This window comes from Cryptomeria japonica, chromosome 5 (genome assembly GCF_030272615.1).
Source record: "Cryptomeria japonica chromosome 5, Sugi_1.0, whole genome shotgun sequence".
In the NCBI taxonomy this organism is placed as follows: Eukaryota; Viridiplantae; Streptophyta; class Pinopsida; order Cupressales; family Cupressaceae; genus Cryptomeria; species Cryptomeria japonica.
Genome location: NC_081409.1, coordinates 274,853,468 through 274,873,497, shown reverse-complemented (window position 1 = coordinate 274,873,497; position 20,030 = coordinate 274,853,468).

The window sequence follows — 20,030 nt, the reverse complement described above, 5'->3', positions numbered from 1 at the left end:
AATAAAAATAATTTATTAGCTAGCCAACTTACAAAAAACTTCAAAATTTCTTAAAGAACCAACCTAATGTACAACCCTCACTTTCACTCTAAACCAACCTGCCTTGAGCAACTCACATGATAACATGAATATGTCAACAATCACCTATTAGATGACTTGCACAATAATATAAATTTAAAGTGCTAACAATTGTGAGAAAAGAAAAAGATATTGTTGTTGTTAATTTTAGTTCACCAATCTTCATTTTCTTCCCCACCTGCAAATTAAAGCCTTAATGACTAGTTACAATTATATCAATTCCTAATAAACAACATATAGAATACACCTTCTAGGTTGTCAACCAACCTTTTATCCTCACTTAAATTTCCATAATATTAACACTAGAACACAATCAAGGAAAACATATTTGTTTCATGAAGAATCATGCTTGTTCATGGTAGAACAATGAAGTATCAGAGGAAAATTTTTATTATTATTATTATTATTATTATTATTATTATTATTATTATTATTATTATTATTATTATTATTATTATTATTATTATTATGACCTTCCAAGTTCTGTAGTAGGCATGAATAGAGGCCCTCAAATATATACGAGTTGGCAAACCTTGAATTAAATAGGAAAAATGGATTGCAAAGGATAGAAGGCCAATAGCTCTAATTGGTCTTGGACTTTCAGATGTGTACCTGCATCACATTGACTTATCAAAGACATCAAAGGAAGTGTGGGGTAATTTGAATCTCTTGTTTGGATCAAAAGCATCAAGTATAAAGATGCATCTAAAGAAGAAATTGTTTGGGCTAAAAATGATGGAAGGTGACAACATTGTTCAACATATTAGTATGTTTTGCTCTCTATCGAATCAACTAGATGGGATAAAGGCTAAAGTAGATGATGATGATTCAAAAGCTATTTTGTTAAATAACATGCCTCCTAGTTATGAAAACATTGTCTTCACATTAAACAAAGTAGATGTTATCCTAGAGGAAATAATATCTACTTTAATTGATGAAGGAGTCAAAAAACTGAATCAACTATAGAGGAAACTACAATGTATGGAAAGAATATGCCTAATCATTCCTCCAAATGTAGATCTTCCACATCAAATGGAAGTCATTTCTTCAAGAATAGAATCATGTGCTACTATTGCAAGAAGAAGGGACACATTGTTATGAATTGCACTCCAGGTGCCAAGGATCTTCTTGATGGCAAGCTAAATATAGATAAAGCACTGGCTATAGATGATGATGAATAATACCTTCATGGGATGGCTACTGAAAATCCTCCAACGAAGATAGTGAGGAGGAATATCTTCTCTAAATAAAATCAATTGGAGGTTTGAGGCACTGGAGGCTGGAGGACACTCAACAACCTTTTGTGAGTCACTAGCGACAAGGTTACAAAATTGTTTTAGTGACAAAACAACTTGTGCCAAAATTACTAAAGCCAAGATCGATTTTCAAGTGGAAACGACAACTGTCTCATATCATTTGTGATCATAGTGGTAATGATCTATAATGGTGGCTACATATGCGACAACGAGGACTTGGTTCTCAAACATTTTATATTATGGTTGGATGTGTATGTCCCCAATCATATTTCTTAGTTGTTAGTGAATGGATGTGTTTTTCCACATTCATGAGGTAGTGAAGTGATTGGAAGTGTTTGTCCCCAGTCACACAAATTGGTGATTATGATTGGATGTGTTTGTCCCCAATCATAATTGTTCTGAGCATATGTGTGTGTCCCTATTCATAACCTTGTTGTTGGATAGATGTGTTTATCCCTATCCAAAATTTATGTAAGACTTTGGATAGATGTGTTAGTCCCTATTCATGGTTCCATGGGTAGAAGTGTTTATCCCTATCCTTGGATGAAAGTATACTAAGCATAGTGAGGCTATTTCCACTATTGCTTGACATGAGTATATGTGTATGATGGTATGATGAAAGAATAAGGATCCAGTCAACTACTGAGAGAGGGGGAGGGGGGGGGGTGAATCCATAGATAGAAAACTGATAATAACTTTCACCAATCTCAAAATCAACCTCTCAAAGTAAAATCTAAACTGACAAGTTAAACCACTGAACTACAAATGCAATACACTGTCAAGTTTAACCAGTTGACTATTATAGCAGATTAATAGTAAACAACTTGAAACTCACAAACATCCAAATACTTTACTAACATAAGTAAAACCTTATTTCATATTGTTGTCGGTTATCATAATATATCAAAGTGGATTAAGCAGTTAAGCAATTCAACCATAGTAAACATAACCACAAAAACATTCACCACTTGACACAGTATTTTTGACGTGGAAACCCAAATGGGAAAAACCACGGTGCAGATGAATACCCAAAAGTATTCTGAACTCTTCTGAAGTACGCCCTGTTAGGAGCCAAGCCTGTTAAAGATTTACAAAAAGTCTTGTTAAGAACAAATCATGTTAGGGACCACTCGGTTAAGGGATTGACTATAATGCCCTATTAGAAGCAATACCCTGTGAGGAGTAACCTCGATAGAGGATTTGAAATCCAAACTAATGGACCACCCAGTTAGAGGATTTGAATAACACTAAGCTTGTTAGAGCTTACCCGGTTAGGGGATTTTAACTATTGTAATTGTTAGAAAACAACAAGAGTTTGTTGATCTGTTTGAATAGCACTACACTTGCTTGTTCATATCCTTTTCAAGCTCCCATCTGCCTTTACACAAACTGCAGATACATCATCCGGTTTGGAAACCACACACTCAACCAGAAATTTGCCAACTCTGAAACAAAACAACTCATCGACCTTATAAACAAATCACTAGGTTGGTAACACAACAAAAACCTAATTCTCTCATAGAGATTACAAACAAGTCGGTTCAAGTATGACCGTTGGATTACATAACAATCTCTGCCCATCATTCAAGATAGCCTCGACCGCTCCTTGATCACCACTTCATCAAACTCAATAACTCATCATGCGGTTTGCAGTACATGCAATATACTTGCTCATTCCCAAAACAAAAACCGTTAAGTGCCAAAAACACTTTGAAACTCTTCTCATATGATATACATACATGTCATAATCATTACCGCTCATCATCAGATCATAAACCAATATAACAAACTTCATCGGTTAGGGTTTATCAACTCAACAGGTAGGGTTCACTAGTTCAACTCTCCAATACTTAGCAATACCGGTTCACTCCACAAACTCACCTACCGGTTACAGTTCCCTTCACTAGCTCTTCCTAATGGTTATAAAACAATATTATAACAACATCATTACCAATTAAAATTGACATCAATGACAACATAACATTTCATTAATGCAATCTTCATGCAAATGACAATAGTGTATGTCCCTACTGTTAATCCCAACCGGTGTTGAGAGGGGAGGGGTGAATCAACACTTTACCGGTTTTATAAAATTAAAACCTTTTTACTCAAGTCTGCACTAAATTAATATTCATCAATACAAACCGTTATTTCAGGAGAACATGCATGCATGAAAAGATACACAGTAGCACCAAGATCTATCTCGTGGAAACCCAAATGGGAGAAAACTACGGTGTGAGTAGAAACTCACAAAATTTGCACTCTTCTGGAGTACACCCAGTGAGGAGCCATCCTTGTTAGGAGATTACAAAGACACTATTAGGTGCCACCCGGTTAAGGAATTTTATTTAAGGCATGTTAGTGCCTTTACCCTATTAGAGGTAGCCTTGTTGAAGGAGTTAGGATCATCAATTAAGATGTCACCATGTTAAGGGATTTTACAAAGGGACCTGTTAAAGTCCACCTGATTAAGGGATTTTGAGTTGCAATGGTTAGAAAGCAACAAGAAGTTGATCTGCTAGAATAGCTACTGATAGCTTGATCAAATCACAATGAAATTCATACTCTGTCTGCACCGGTTGTTTCTGCTCTACACTACACTGGTCCTCTGCTCATACCCTTGGCTCTGCACTCTGCCGGTCTACTTCACACACACTTTGTTCTACTAATTCATTTATCACTTCCTCACTCATCACATTGCACTTTGGATCGCCTCTTACAAGATTTGCACTTTGCAAAATTTTTGATAACAAATATTTTGTATGAACTCAAAACACTTTATACACTCTCTGTCATCACCTTCAGGTGTTTCCTTAATCAATGCAATCACAAATCTCAGTAGATTTCAAATTCAAATCTTCTTGCTCTTGCTTGGCGTGCCCTACAACAATTCTGCCAACTACTCAACCAAATTTGCCACTACATCCCCCAAAAATAGCAACTTCTGGGTCGAGTTCAGTCTTTTAAATGTGAACGAGAAAATCCGCAAGTAATCATGGATTAACTGCATGATGACTAAGGTTGACTTCACCAACCTTTAGCTTGGCGTTGACACAAACTCACCAACTCACCTTTTGCCATCGCAGCTATGTAACTGATCACCGCTTTGAGATTTATGGTGACCACCTATCTTCCTTTTGTTGTATCGGTGTACCACTGCGTTCTCCACTACTGGTTCATCCTCTGATACCAGTTTGTGGTACTTTCATCAAGCCTCTTTTCTTATTTGCCAATGAGGTTCTAGTTTGCATAGGACCTCAAGCCTTCTTACCTAAGTCACCTTCTGTGACTTCATCATCATCAGAATAGCCAACTTGAAGATCTGACCTTAACACCAATCTTCTTGAATGACAGACTAGTTAGCTTAGTTTGTCTTCCCTTGTTTGAATTAACCGATTTACTCAATATCAATGATGCCAACAATCTCCCCCTTTGGCATTGATGGCAACACTTCAGAATCTATCTTTTTAGTTGCTCCTGCATGTACTTTCTTTATTCCTTTCTTTGTCTTTGTATTGGTCATTACTTCTGCTCTAAGTAATGAGTATTTCCCCCTAACACTGGCAATACTCTATTTCCAACAAACCACTCTAACCACTTCTAGCAACTTTCTGCTTCAACAACTTTTGCTCAACACTACTTCACACATTTTTCCTACTACTCACCAATACTCAAACACTATAATAATCTCCCCCTTTGATAGCAATGCCAAAGATGTATTTCAGTACACTTACAAGATTGCTCCCCCTAACTGGAGTAGTCCACACTTATCAATCTAGTCTTAGAAATTTTTCATAAAGAAAGCATACCAAATTGATGTAGAGCCCTTCTTCGCTTACTTTAATGCAGGTAGGGGTATCACCCCTAACTTACCTCTGAGGTATTCAAAGGTGTCCTTTTGTAGTGGCTTGGTGAAGATATCAGCCACCTGTTCTTTTGTTGGTATATACTCCAACCTCACTTCCTTGTCTTGAACCTATTCCCTGAGGTAGTAGTATTTGATAGCTATATGCTTTGTCTTGGAATGCATCGCCGTATTCTTGGATATGTTGATAACACTGGTGTTGTCACAGCGAATCACCACAGGTTCAATCACCTTTTCTTGGATACCTTCCAATAATTGCTTGATCCATACTACCTGTGTACAGTTGATTGCAGCAACCACATACTCTACCTCAACTGTGGATTGAGAGATGCAGTTTTGTTTCTTGCTTGTCCATGACACAATCCTGTCTCCAAAAAAGAATTCACCTCCACTAGTGCTCTTTTTGTCATCGATGTTCCCTGCCCAATCTGTATCGGTGAAGACACTTATTTTAAATCTCCCTTATATGGATACCAGAGACCATACTCATCAATCCCCTGAAGGTATCTAAATATTCTCTTAACCACCACCATATGAGTCTCTTTTGGATTTGCAACAAATCTAGCAACCAAGCCAATTGTTGTGCTATATCCGGTCTATTGTGTACTGCATACTGCAACTTACCGATCATGGATCGGTAAAGTGTCTCTTTCACTTCATTAGCCTCATAATTTTTGGAGAGCTTGCAACCTGTAACCATTGGAGTTCCAACAGGTTTGGAATCTTCCATTCCAAAAGTCTTCAAGATTTCCCTTATGTACTTGGTTTGGTTAATGAATATACCATTCTTTAGCTGAGATACTTGCAGACCGATGAAGAATTTTATTTCATCGATCATGGACATTTCAAATTCTCACTTCATTTCATCTGCAAAACCCTTGCTCATCTCATCATCTCCCCCAAAGATGATGTCATCTACAAAAATCTCTGCAATCAGATATTTTTCCTTTTCTCCGGTTTTCAAATACAAGTTGTTGTTGTCACTGGTTCTTACGAACCGTATGCTTAACAAATATGAGTGCAACCTCTCATACCAATCTCTTGGTGCTTGTTTTAGCCCATACAAAGCCTTGTTCAGCTTGCATACCATATCTCTTCTATCTTCTAATACAAACCCTTCTGGTTGCTCTATGTGCACTTCTTCCTCTAAAACACCATTCAAGAATGTCGATTTAACATCCATTTGGTAAACTTTGAACTTCTTGTAAGCAGCATAAGCAAGCAGGATTCTGACCCCTTCCAATCTGGCCACCGGTGCAAAGGTCTCTCCATAATCCAAACCTTCTTCCTGTGCATACCCTTTGCAAACTAACCTTGCTTTGTTTCTTACTACTTGACCAATCTCATCCATTTTTTTTCTAAACACCCATTTGGTGCCTATCACATTTTTTTTCTTTGGTCTGGGCACAAGAGTCCAAGTTTCATTTTTCTCAATCTGCTCCAGTTCTTCCTCCATGGCTTTAATCCAGTCTTCATCTTTTAAAGCCTCCTTTGTTGTTTTGGGCTCAATTTTGGAGAGAAGATAGGTATTCTCTCTTGATCTTCTTCTAGTCAAAACTCCAGCATCTTTGTCACCAATGATATTGTCGACAGAGTGATTGTTTCTAACATACCTTGCTAGTACCAGTTCATTTCTTGGATCTTCTTCTACTAGTTGTGCAGGTTCTACTTCACATGCTTCCTCATTTGCCGCCACAACAGGATTCTTTTCAGCAGGTTCCACTGGTACAATGTACTCGAATCCTTGATAATCTTTTGTTTTACTCTTGTTGTCCTATTAATTTTTCTCAGAGAACTCATCCACTCTAACATTGTCACTCTCCAGAATTTTACCGGTCTTTTTGTTCAAACACCCATATGATTTACTCTTTGTGGAGTAACCCAAGAAGGTTCCTTCATCACTCTTGGGATCGAACATTCCAGAGTACTCATTGTTGGTGTAAATAATTATTCATCATGGATATTATTACACCTTACTTAAGTTTACTTAGGAAATGCATTTCTTAGTAGTTTGGGTATGAGACACTTGGGTGTTTGTGCCACATTGGGATAGTGTATGTAGGAGAATTTCCACCTTTTATGGTGTTGATCTTATCTTGTTGTTACATTCCACCTCATGTGGAATATTATATTATTTCTCCTACCTACCCACACCTATTTCCTACCTACCCTTGTTTCTTATTGAGCCACATGTCATGTTTGTGTGCTCACATATCCATATAGCCTTGCCTATATAAGCAGGCTCATCTACATTGTTTGTACGGGCAATCATTGAACATCTTGTAATGATCTAGTTGATCATATTTTGCATCTTGATAGAATACAGTTTATTCCTATCATATATTTTGTCTCTCTTATTTGTGCTTTCCATTGCCTCTTGATCTTGGCAAAATCTCACATGGTATCAGAGCCATTAGAGTGCCATTGGTTTGCTAATTGAGAGAAATTTGGGGTTTGCATTTTGGAGCTTTCTATTGCAGGTTATTATTGGAGCTTGTTGGGTTAGATCTAAGGTCACCATTGGATTAAGGAGGTTCGAGCAATTAAAAATTGCCTTTTATTTTGTCCAAATCTGACATCCAAGGCCAAATCTAGAGCCGTTTGAAGGTGGAGGGTGGTGACTTGTCCCAGCACCGATCTGCAATTTTGGAGCATTTTTGGCCAAATCCGCCATCATCATTGCACTCAAAAGGCCCCAAAAACCCCAAGATCGACTGTTAATTCGTCGAAATTGGTCTCCGTCACCCCGAGTTGAAAAAATCTCCCCTCCTAGCCTGTCGTATGGACTTGCAAGTATAGGTCTGAATTTTTTTTCATTTTTTTTTCCGTTTTTAATTTTCCGGAAATTTGAAAAATAAATAAATAAATAATTTTTTTTGTTAAAAAGTGGGGGAGGCATTTTTTTTGTTTGTTTTTAAAAAAAACGAAAATTTTCGCCGGGGGGGGGGGGGGTTGGGAGTCACCGCAATACCTGCGGCCCCGCAGGCACTATAGCCCCGTAGTGTACCTACGAGTGACCGCAGTCACGCCCCGCAGTGTATCTGCGGTGGTCCCACAGTTGTTTGCAGGTCCCTCCCCGTATGGGGGTTACATTGTATTTTTTAAAAAAAAATTTAATAAATAAAAAAAAATCAACTTTTTTCTTTTTTTTTTTAAATAATTTTTTTTAATAATCAAAAAAGATAAACTTTTTTATAAAGTTTTTTTTCTTTGATAGATTTTTATTAAAGTTCTTTTAATTGAAAAAAATGACTATCGCCTTTTTTTTATTTTTTTCCTTTATTTTTTAATAAAGTTTTTTTATGGGCATAATAAGTTGTTTTTATTTACATTTTTTAAATCTTTTAAAAACACAAACATCATTTAATAAATCAAATTGGGAACACTTTTTACTTGTCATTTCACACCTGTCTTGTAGTGCTTCCAACCGGCAGTCAAGCAGGGGGGGGGAGGTTGATTTGCTCCTTTATATCTCTTGGCCACATCCTAATCAGAGGCGTCTTTTTCTACAGTATTCTATAGGGCTTCTTGGTGGCATCATTTTCATGTTTCCATATTTGCACTATCATGTTGTATGCTCTTGCATGAGCAATGTTGTACTCGCACTATCATAAAGTGCCACACCTCTTTGTATTTTGTCATTGTTGACATATTTGATGTAATCCTCTTGTACACGTAGATTAGGAATATCTCGTGAGACTTATATTGTACACATTTGTGCATGGCTCCTGTTAGACTTGGATTGTACCAGTATTTCTGCTATTTTTGAGTATCCAGATGATGCTCATAGCAGGTTGTCTCCATGCCCGATCTTCATTTTATTGCAGCGAGTGATTCATCGTCATCGACTTGGTACCTGATTTTTTCACACTTTGACATTATTGGTGTAGCATTGGCTCTCTTTCTTCCTTATGGGGAGGAATTTTGGTCATCGTCATTGGACCATCTTTGCAGGAGATTCGACATTGAGGGGGGGATTCATGGTCTTCTCTTCTCTCTTATGGGGGGGACATATTTTTTGTTCTTCTCATTCATTATTGAGAGAATTGTGTGCTTTCTTCATCTCTCTTTTGGGGGAGGGTTTTTTCCCATTGGGTTTTTCTCTCTTTCTTCATTTATGGGAGATTGTATTTGCATTTGTACATGGGTACCTAACATGGCCTCGTAGCCGGGACCCATCTTGCATTGCTTAGTTGCATTGTAGACTTTAGTGTATTCCCCTAAGTTGCACTTAAGGGGGGGTGTTGGTGTAAATAATTATTCATCATGGATATTATTACACCTTACTTAAGTTTACTTAGGAAATGCATTTCATAGTAGTTTGGGTATGAGACACTTGGTTGTTTGTGCCACATTGGGATAGTGTATGTAGGAGAATTTCCACCTTTTACGGTGTTGATCTTATCTTGTTGTTACATTCCACCTCATGTGGAATATTATATTATTTCTCCTACCTACCCACACCTATTTCCTATCTACCCTTGTTTCTTATTGAGCCACATGTCATGTTTGTGTGCTCACATATCCATATAACCTTTCCTATATAAGCAGGCTCATCTACATTGTTTGTACGGGCAATCATTGAACATCTTGTAATGATCCAGTTGATCATATTTTGCATCTTGATAGGATACAGTTTATTCCTATCATATATTTTGTCTCTCTTATTTGTGCTTTCCATTGCCTCTTGATCTTGGCAAAATCTCACACTCATCCCTCTTGATATAGCACCTACTTCCAAATACTTTGAAATAACTCACATTGGGTGACTATCCACACCATAATTCATAGGGAGTTTTATTTGTCCCTTTCTTCACCTGTATCTAGTTCAAGGTATACACAACAGTGCTTACTGCTTCTCTCCAGAAGATATGTGGAATATCCTTCTATATCGTCAGATTCCTTGCACAATGAATCAAAGTTATGTTCCTTCTTTTAGCAACCCCATTCTGCTGAGGTGTTCAGGGTGCAAACATCTGTCTCATAATCCCATGTTCTTCACAATAATTCATGAACTCTTGAGAGTTGAACTCTCCTCTATCCGATCTTAAACATTTCAGACTCTAGGCTTCAAATTTTTCTTTCAAGAACACAACCCACATCATTCTTGAGAAATCATCTACAAACAACATGAAATATCAGTCCCCATAGAAACTCTTGGTCCTCATAGGACCACACAAGTCTATATGAACTAAGTCTAGCACATTCTCAGATGAATAAGATTTGTTGCTGAAACTAGACCCGGTCAACTTTCCTAGTTGGCATTCTTTGCACATAGCATTTTTCAGGTTTCATAATATCAGGCATACCTCTGATAGACTTCATTTTACTGAATTTTGCTATGCTATCAAAGTTAACATGACACGGTCTTTTGTTCCACAACCAATTGTCTTCTACCTTTTCCATTAGACAACTACCTACAATGGTGTCTAGGTGAAACAACTTACCTCTAGATTGTTTACCGGTAGCAATCAGACTTCCTGATTTATCATTTATTTTTCATATTCCTTCATTGAATTATAACCGGTAACCCTTATTGTTAAGTTGTGAAACACTTAACAGACTATATTTTAGCCCTTCTACCCAATAAACATCTTAACAATTTGTTTTATCATTTAGGGCTATAGATCCCTTACCATTTACTACACAAGGAGCATCATTGTCAAATCTCACCATTCCTCCATTACAGTCCTCCATGCTGAGGAATTTGTTTCTATCACCAGTCATGTGGTGAGTGCAACCACTGTCAATTACCCAGTCTCCACACTGGTTTGAACTAGAGATCAGTGCCATATCACATTCCTCTAAGTAATCTTCCTTTACCACTACAAATGCAATTCCATCTCCATCAGATCCTTCTGATTTTTCATCAGTAACTCCTCCTTTTGCAAGATAGCACTCCTTCTTACTCTTGTCCTTGTATCTTCGAAAATTATCCTTACTATCATTGTCAGGACATCTGGATGCAATATGACCTATTCTATTGCAAGAGAAACACTTCAAGGGAAGTTTACCTTTATACTTTCCTTTTCCTCTTGGCAGCCTTCTTGCTAATAGAGCTTCAATCTCATCTTGTTCATGTTCTTCAGATAACAGGTTGTCACATTCATGAGAATGACCAGTTCTTGTAGTAGAACTGTTTCCAATTTCTTTTCTTCTCCTTGCTGGTGTAGATATCATGGAGGCTTTGAAGGCAACATCAATCTTTGGTACACTGTTACCATAGTTGCTCAGTTCAAAGGCAGTCAACTTACCGATTAGTGAGTCAAGCGAAACACTAACTATTCCCAAGGATCCAAGTTCCTGAATTGTAGAAACCCATATGGCATATTGTGGTAGCAAGGTTCTTAGGATTTTGCTGACCACATCATCTTCTTCAAGCTTTCCTCCAACACTTCCGATGGAATTTACCACATCTTTTATTCTTTTGTTATATTGTTCTATATTTTCTCCTTCTTGCATCCTCATCTCATCAAATTTGCCTCTTAAGTTGTCCACCTTAGCCTTTTGAACATGAGGATCTCCTCAATAAAGAGTCTTCAACTTATTCCACATTTCATAGGCTATTTTCAGATCTTGAACCTCAACATACTCATTATTAGATAGAGTGCTAGCAATCAGATCTATAGTTGCAGTGTTGTCTTGCCTTTCTTTGATCTGATCTACAGTGAGAACCCCTGTGGGTTCATTGTACTCTATGATTACATGATTCCAATATTGATCTCCTAAGGTTCTTAGGTAGAGCTTCATTTGACCACACCATAAGGTGTAATTCTCCTTAGAGAACTTAGGGCCCTCCTTTCGTATCATCTTGGATCTTTTCTTAAGCTGCTAAGATCTTTTGAATCTAAGAACCAAGGCTCTGATACCAATTGTTAGTCCCAACCGATGCTAAGAGGGTAGGGGTGAATCAACACTTTACTAGTTTTACAAAATTAAAACCTTTTTACTCAAGTCTGCACTAACTTAATATTCATCAATACAAATAGTTATTTCAGGAGAACATGCATGCATGAAAAGATACACAATAACACCAAGATTTATCTCATGGAAACCCAAATGGGAGAAAAACACGGTGTGAGTAGAAACTCACAAAATTTGCACTCTTCTGGAGTACGCCCGGTGAGGAGCCATCCCTGTTAGGAGATTACAAAGACATTGTTAGGTGCCACCCGGTTAAGGGATTTTATTTAAGGCCTGTTAGTGCCTTTACCCTGTTAGAGGTAGCCTTGTTGAAGGAATTAGGATCATCAATTAAGATATCACTCAGTTAAGGGATTTTACAAAGGGACCTATTAAAGTCCACCCGGTTAAGGGATTTTGAGTTGCAATGGTTAGAAAGCAACAAGAAGTTGATCTGCTGGAATAACTACTGATAGCTTGATTAGATCACAATGAAATTTATACTCTGTCTGCACTGGTTGTGTCTGCTCAGCACTACACCTGTCCTCTGCTCATACCCTCGTCTCTGCACTCTACTGATCTACTTCACACACACTATGTTTTTCTAATTCATTTATCACTTCCTCACTCTTCACTCTGCACTTTGGATCGCCTCTTATGGGATTTGTACTTTGCAAATTTTTCGATCAAAAATGTTTTGTATGAACTCAAAACACTTTATACACTCTCTGTCATCACCTTCAGGTGTTTCCTTAATCAATGCAATCACAGATCTCGACAGATTTCAAATTCAAATCTTCTCGCTCTTTCTTTGTGCACCCTACAACAATTCTGCCAACTACTTAACCAAATATGCCACTGCATCCCCCCAAAATAGGGACTTCTAGGTCAAGTTCAGTCTTTTAAATGTGAACCAGAAAATCCACAAGTAATCATGGCTTAAATGCATGATGATTGAGGTTGACTTCACCAACCTTTAGTTCTGCGTTGACACAAACTCACCAACTCACCTTTTCCATCACAACTATGTAACCAATCACCACTCTGAGATTTACGGTGACCACCTATCTTCCATCTATTGCATTGGTCTATCGGTATACCACTGCGTTCTCCACTACCAATTCATCCTCTGATACTGGTTTGCAGTACTTCCATCGAGCCTCTTTTCTTGTTTGCCAATGAGGTTCCAGTTTGCATAGGACCTCAAGCCTTCTTGCCTAAGTCACTTTTTATGACTTCATCATCATCAAAATAGCCAACTTGAAGATCTAACCTTAACACTGATCTTCTTGAATGACACACTGGTTAGCTTGGTCTATCTTCCCTTGAGATGATTGAACCTTGATCATCTATCTCTGATGCTGCTTCGATGTTGTTTGCAAGCCATCACCTTTGCTACTGAGATAAACCATTCCACTGGTCAGTGTTAGTCATCAATGACAAATCTTATCTAATATACCGGTTCACTGAATTAACTGGTTTACTCAATATCAATGATGCCAACACCTACTCTTATCTTATCATGTTTGGTAAGCTACTATGTGTGGTCATCAAGTATTGTTTTTTACTTTCACCCCATGTTCACACTAAGGGGGGGTGTTGGGAATTAGTGTTCACATATGTGGTAATATTGCATCATAGGATGCATAAATAATTAAGCATAAAATATTTAGGGGGGTGTTGATATATGCGTTGTAAATACTTGTGTCATATTAATATTAAATTGTTGAGAAACAACTTAATATTATTGTAGACACCTAAAATTGTCTTGTCCAATTAAATAAATATTTCTATTTATTTAATTATTTTACCCTAAGTCTTCTATTAATTAAATACATTCTTATTTATTTATTTATTAATCCTCTTCTAAGCCTTTCCTCATTTAAATAAATACTTTTATTTATTTAAATTGTCCCTTTCCTAAATTAAATAAATATTTTATTTGTTTAACTGATCCTACTTCCTCTATTAATTAAATAAATTTTTACTTATTTAATTAATTCATTAGCCTTTTGTACCCATGACACATGTCTTTTACATCTTAATTCTTCTCTTACCTACCCCCTTTATCATTTAATTATTTCCTCTACCTACCCTTTAATCCTAGCTAACCATTTATATTAATTCATTAGCCTTTTCTACCCACGACACATGTCATTCATCTCTTAATTCTTCTCTTACCTACCCCCTTTATCATTTAATTATTTCCTCTACCTACCCTTTAATCCTAGCTAACCATTTATCTTTACACCTCTTAATATTATCTCTTCATTTCTTACAATGTTCTCTATATAAAAGGATGCCCTCTTCCTTTTCAACCCTAATCAGTGTGTCTAAACAATCATATGCAATCAAGCCTTCGTGCGATCAAGCTATCAACCACAATCTATTCTTTGTTGATCTCTTGTGCACACATAAAATCTGAAAGCAAATATACTAAACAAGATCAATGGAGATAGGAGAGAATGAAGATTGAAACCCTACTTGACATGTGAATGGTAATATTGTTTTATTTTGTTGATTTGCATGATCTTAGGTATCTCTATTGGTATTGGTGAATGTTTCATTGTAGGACCTAGATTGTTTGTGGTTGGATCTTTATGGTTTCACAATAGTTTATCATCATCACTTTCACTGTATACAATTATTATTAGTCACGTAGTTTGTTAATAGGTTAGTATATTGGTTATACATACTTGGTTGTAGGAAGTTGAGTTGTTAAATCAACTCATATATTTAGTAGAGTTGTTATATGAGGTTTCCAATAAAACAGGATTTTGGAATTCTATAAGTATGTAATAAATTTGGATGAAAGATGTACCGTGTTATTTGTATTAAATTATTTTTAGCTTCTCTGTGTATCTTTGTCGATATTTCTTTTACTCATACTGAGCCATAGGGCCTTGTTTAATAACATATAAATAATGTTGTATCTTAAAGAGAATATTCTTACATGAATATTGGAGAATACCCCATGTAGATCTCGTCATGAAGATCACCATGAACAATTTCACTCTTCACATCCATTTCACAAAAAATCATGGGTTTAGTTGGTTTTTGGTTAGTTTATGCAAAATTTAATATTAGAGGGAATTTCAAGAGATTTTGGAAATTTTATATTAGATGGAATTTTAAGATAAATTTGACCAAGTGAAGGTTCCACCATGTAGAAGATCCAAGTGTGAACCCATGGATTAAATTTAGTGAAAATTGGCTAAGTATCAACCAAGTTATGGAGTTTTGACAATTTCACAAGTTTGTGAATCACTGGGTTTGTTGATGGATTAGTTCGTTAATGACTCATTTCGTTGAATACAAAGGAACAAAAGAAATTCATCAGTCAAATCATAATTTAGTGAGCTCTTCCTCAAGATGAAAACAAATATTATCAATAAAGTCTTAAGTTCACGAACCACTTGGTTCATTGATGAAGGAGTTCACTGAAAGCCAAGTTTGTTGAAAACTCACTTTCTCATTGGAAGAGGTTCACAAAAGCTCCATTATATAAAAAATATGAGGTTGACAAATTTTCAAATGACATTTGGTGTAGAATTGACAAGACAAATACTTAGGAAGATGATTCAATTGTTATAACCATCAAAAGAAATTTGATTCATCTTTCATTTCTCAAAATGGTTCAAATCCTAGAAGAAAAATTTAAAAAGAAAAACATGTGTAGCAATTAGGGTCTTGGAAAATTAAGAAAGAGACAAACATGGATTATGAAGGCTTTGTGGGAAGTCGATTAAGAGAGAAAATTCACTATTGATCGAGAAGGTGGAGTAGAGAGACAATATTTTTGCCAAGTTAGGGTGTGATATAAGGGCATTTGAGAAGGTGAGAGAGTCACCATGATTTTAGAACATAGAGAGACAAAATTTCAAGGATGAACAAGGCTTGAAGGAGAAGTTGTGAAAGAATGACATAGAGTAGATGTGTTGTAAACAATAATCTTGTAATGGATGATTTTATGAAATATTCTATAACTTGTTGTGATTGTGGAGATTGTAATTTTTTAAATTAAGATAATCTAACAAGTATGTTTTTTTTTTAGCATTAGCTTTCATTTTGTGTTTTGGTTGAGTGGTTGGGCTACTTGGTAAGGAACCTTGACCTCAATATTATCAAATTAATTGTGGATAAAATCCAAAATGGGATAGAGGCCCTGGCTTATTGGCTAAAGCATCTTGTTGCAAGTAAGAGGTCATGAGGTCCAAGCCCCCCGTCCTTGTGATATCAGAGGGTGATTCCCGCTAGTATTGTCAATCACAAGAACAAGTTTACACAACACACTATAGATCATAGTGGGGTCACCGATCTTCATAGTCTAACAAAACAAAAAACAAAACATAAAATATAATAATATAATATAATATGGAGAAATAGATATAGTAGTAAATTAAAATTAGTAACACCATACGATATTTAATGTACACATGAAACACTATCTAGGAAGCAACCACCACCAAAGAGACATTGAGCTTGTGTTAATCTTAATGTTAAAAAATAATGACATAAACAATCCACTTCGACCTCTTGGTTTGGAAATATTATTTCAACATTATAGTACTTCACCCATATAACATTCTCAAACCTATATTTAATGCCTCCAAGATATAGAACACGAAAAAAGGGAAGCCGCTAATGGGTTTCATGAAAATAATGGACACCAAATAAGGATTGCCAGTAAAAAATACACCCTATTGTACACATTGCATATAGCACTTGAGATATGTGTTATTAATATACACAATATTTAATTTATAAATCTCTGAAGGCACTACTCTCCAAGTATAACACTAAAAAATGATAATAATAACACTTGAAGGCACCAAATTTTCTAAAAATATGCTCCGCTCCCAAAAATTAACTCCCTAGTACTCCAAGATAAAGAAATAGAATTTCATTCAAGAGTGATGACTATGTAATTGCTCTTATTGACCTTCCTATGACCTCTCTACTTAATGAATCACTCCAATAATATTTCAAGTATCTAGGAGAATAATGATAAAATGATAATTTCTTTCATAACTTCATAGATGTCGAAGTATCTCATTCCAAAAATATTGGAGACACAATAGGAAACATAAAAAAATAAGTTTGAGAGGTGAGGCCCATAGCCTTCATATACCAAAAAAGGGTTATATATTGTCACTAGTTTCATAAAAAAATCTAAAACATTATCCAAATTTTGAATCATGGCCTTACCATCACTACTTAGTAGAGGCTCAATATATGGAATTCTTTATAAAATAGATAGCAATCTAACTATCACAATCAATCCTCACCTTCTTGCAAATAAAACCTTTTAACCAAGTTTCTTCATTACATGTGTATGTAGCAACTACATACTTTGCTTCTATTGTAGATAAATTAATTATTGGTTTCCTCTTACTGAATACAATTGATGATACTTTCAAATAGGGTGAATACACAGACCTCATGGACCTCTTGGTATCGAAATTGTTAGTCAAATTTGAATTAACAAATCCCTCTAAGAACTCCCATTGTTTTGGCAATATATATTCTACTACATACCATTATATATATCAAGTTGCCTATAACAGTTGAATAAGTAACATTTACATCTTCTCAAAATTATAATCTAACTTAGGACACCAATCCAAAGGTAACTTATACCAACATGTAAATAATAGTGACTAGCTTATAGTCTTGCATAGTAAATCACTGTAAAATAATTTCACATATAATTGTATGCGGGAAAAGCGGGTCGATAAAACTTAATATGTGAAAATATGACTAAATGACTTGTCCCCACACACACACAGGACTTCTTGATGCAAGCTATGGAGTAATAACGTATTACTCAGCTTCCCAAGGTGGGTCCCATGGTTCTCTATCTCACAATGTCCCTCAAACCAATGTTTTTGCTCTCAGATCACTGAGCAAAATGGTTTAGGGATGGCAAATGCGAGAACGAGGGATGCTTTGATAGTTTTTAGTATGAAAGGTATGCTAAGCTATGCATGATCTTAGAAATGTAATAAACTAAATGATAAGATGACAAGATTAGTATAAATACTATCCTAACATGATATATTAGTCTATGATTGAGCTAAATGATAAAGAAATTATTCTAAACATGCATATTTAGACTAATTCCTGATTTCAAAGAGGCTAAAATGATGAGCATAAAAATGATATGAAAGCTTGAATGTATTTGAGCATAAGTGTGATACTACAAATTTGGATTATTTTAAAATGGAGGAATGAGAGCTCTATTTATAGTAAAAATAAGGCAATGGATGGTCAGGATTGAAAGATTCAATCAAGGGTTGAGTTTGAAAGTTGGGGATCCATGTGCACAATTTGCACCTAATGAAATGGTGACAAGTGTCAACATAGGGTTGGGTTGAGAGAAGGGGTTCGAGGCATTAAAGGCCTGAGGAGACCTTATGGTTATCTAGAGGGTAAGGGTCAAGTCTAAGTTAGGCTTACCCATTAGATTAAGAGTTAATCCAAGGATAAACCCTTGTGCAAATGATTAAGAGATAATCATGGTCAAAGCATTAAAGTCCTGATGAGACCCTTGGGTTGGATAAAGGTTGAGTTAAAACAAATGTTTTAACCATGTAAGAGGGTTTGAGTTAACCATTAATGGTTATTGAAAACTTTGGGGGATTTAGTGGTTGAAGGTTGGAAGCCTTTAATGGCTATCAAAGACTTTGAGGATTTAAGTGGTTGAAGGTTTGAAGCCTTTAATGGTTATCAAAGACTTTGAGGTTTTGAGAAGTGACTTCCCTTTTCTTAGGGATGTGACAAAGTTTAGAGGAGGGGTTAGGCTAATTAGAAGGGATTAGAAAATTCTAGAAGGGATTAGAAAGGGGTTTAGGATTTTGCAAGTGGATGGAGGGATAATAGGATTTAATTGAAATAATTTAATTCAATTTGGTTGCAATTTAAATAAATTAGATTTATTCAATTTAGGATAATTCTTTAATTAAATTTGAATTTAATTAAAAGTGGATAGGGGAGATTTAATTGAATAAAAATGATTTATTCATTAAATGGATATAGTGAATTTTATTTAAATAAATGGAGTAATTTACTTAATAAAATAGAAGAATGTGGATAATTTAATTAAATTGGATTTAATCAAATAGAGAAATGAACATAAAATATTCATTTAGGAATATGGTCATTTTTATACGTCTACATTTTGCCCCTCTTTGAAGTGACGTGTGTGCACATGTTATTTCAAAGAAAATGATGTGTTTTTGTGATTTATGATCAAATGCAATTTTTGTGTCGCTCTTATGATTTGCAAGTCGTGCCCCGGATTTGATTTGATGGTGATGCCCCCTCGGGAGATGAATCAATATTTTGAAATTTTTTGAGTTAATTTGATGAGTTGCATATGATGTGTATGATTTCGTGCATGTAAAATGTGTGCAAATTGATTCATCTCCTGATAAGTTACAAATGTTATGGTATAGGGGAGACCGCGACCATATTACAGGTCCATTCGGCTAACCCTAATTTCATTTTCCTCCTATAAAAGGGAAAAAGGGCTTGAATTAGATTCATTTGTGCTTTATTGACTTTGGAGAAAGAGAATTTGGTCTATAGAGAAAATGCCTATTCCGTATCATAGACACCGTTTCGAGCACGTTCGGAGGTACCGGAGACCTGTAGTGCATGGACCACCAGTAAGTCAACGTTTTTTACCCTCTTTTGACTTTTCATTTTGTCATTTTTAGTCATTTTTTTATTTTCAAAGATTGGGTTTAATAGTTTAGCACGTCTAGGGCATAGATTAGCACATACGAAGTTTAAAGTAGTGCATCTAGTCAAATATTAGGGGTCGCGTCCAAAATAGATAGGATAGCGCATAAAACAAATATGTTAGCGCATACATGTAGAATAGCGCATAGAAACTATCGGGTACCGCGTCCGGTCAATAGGTT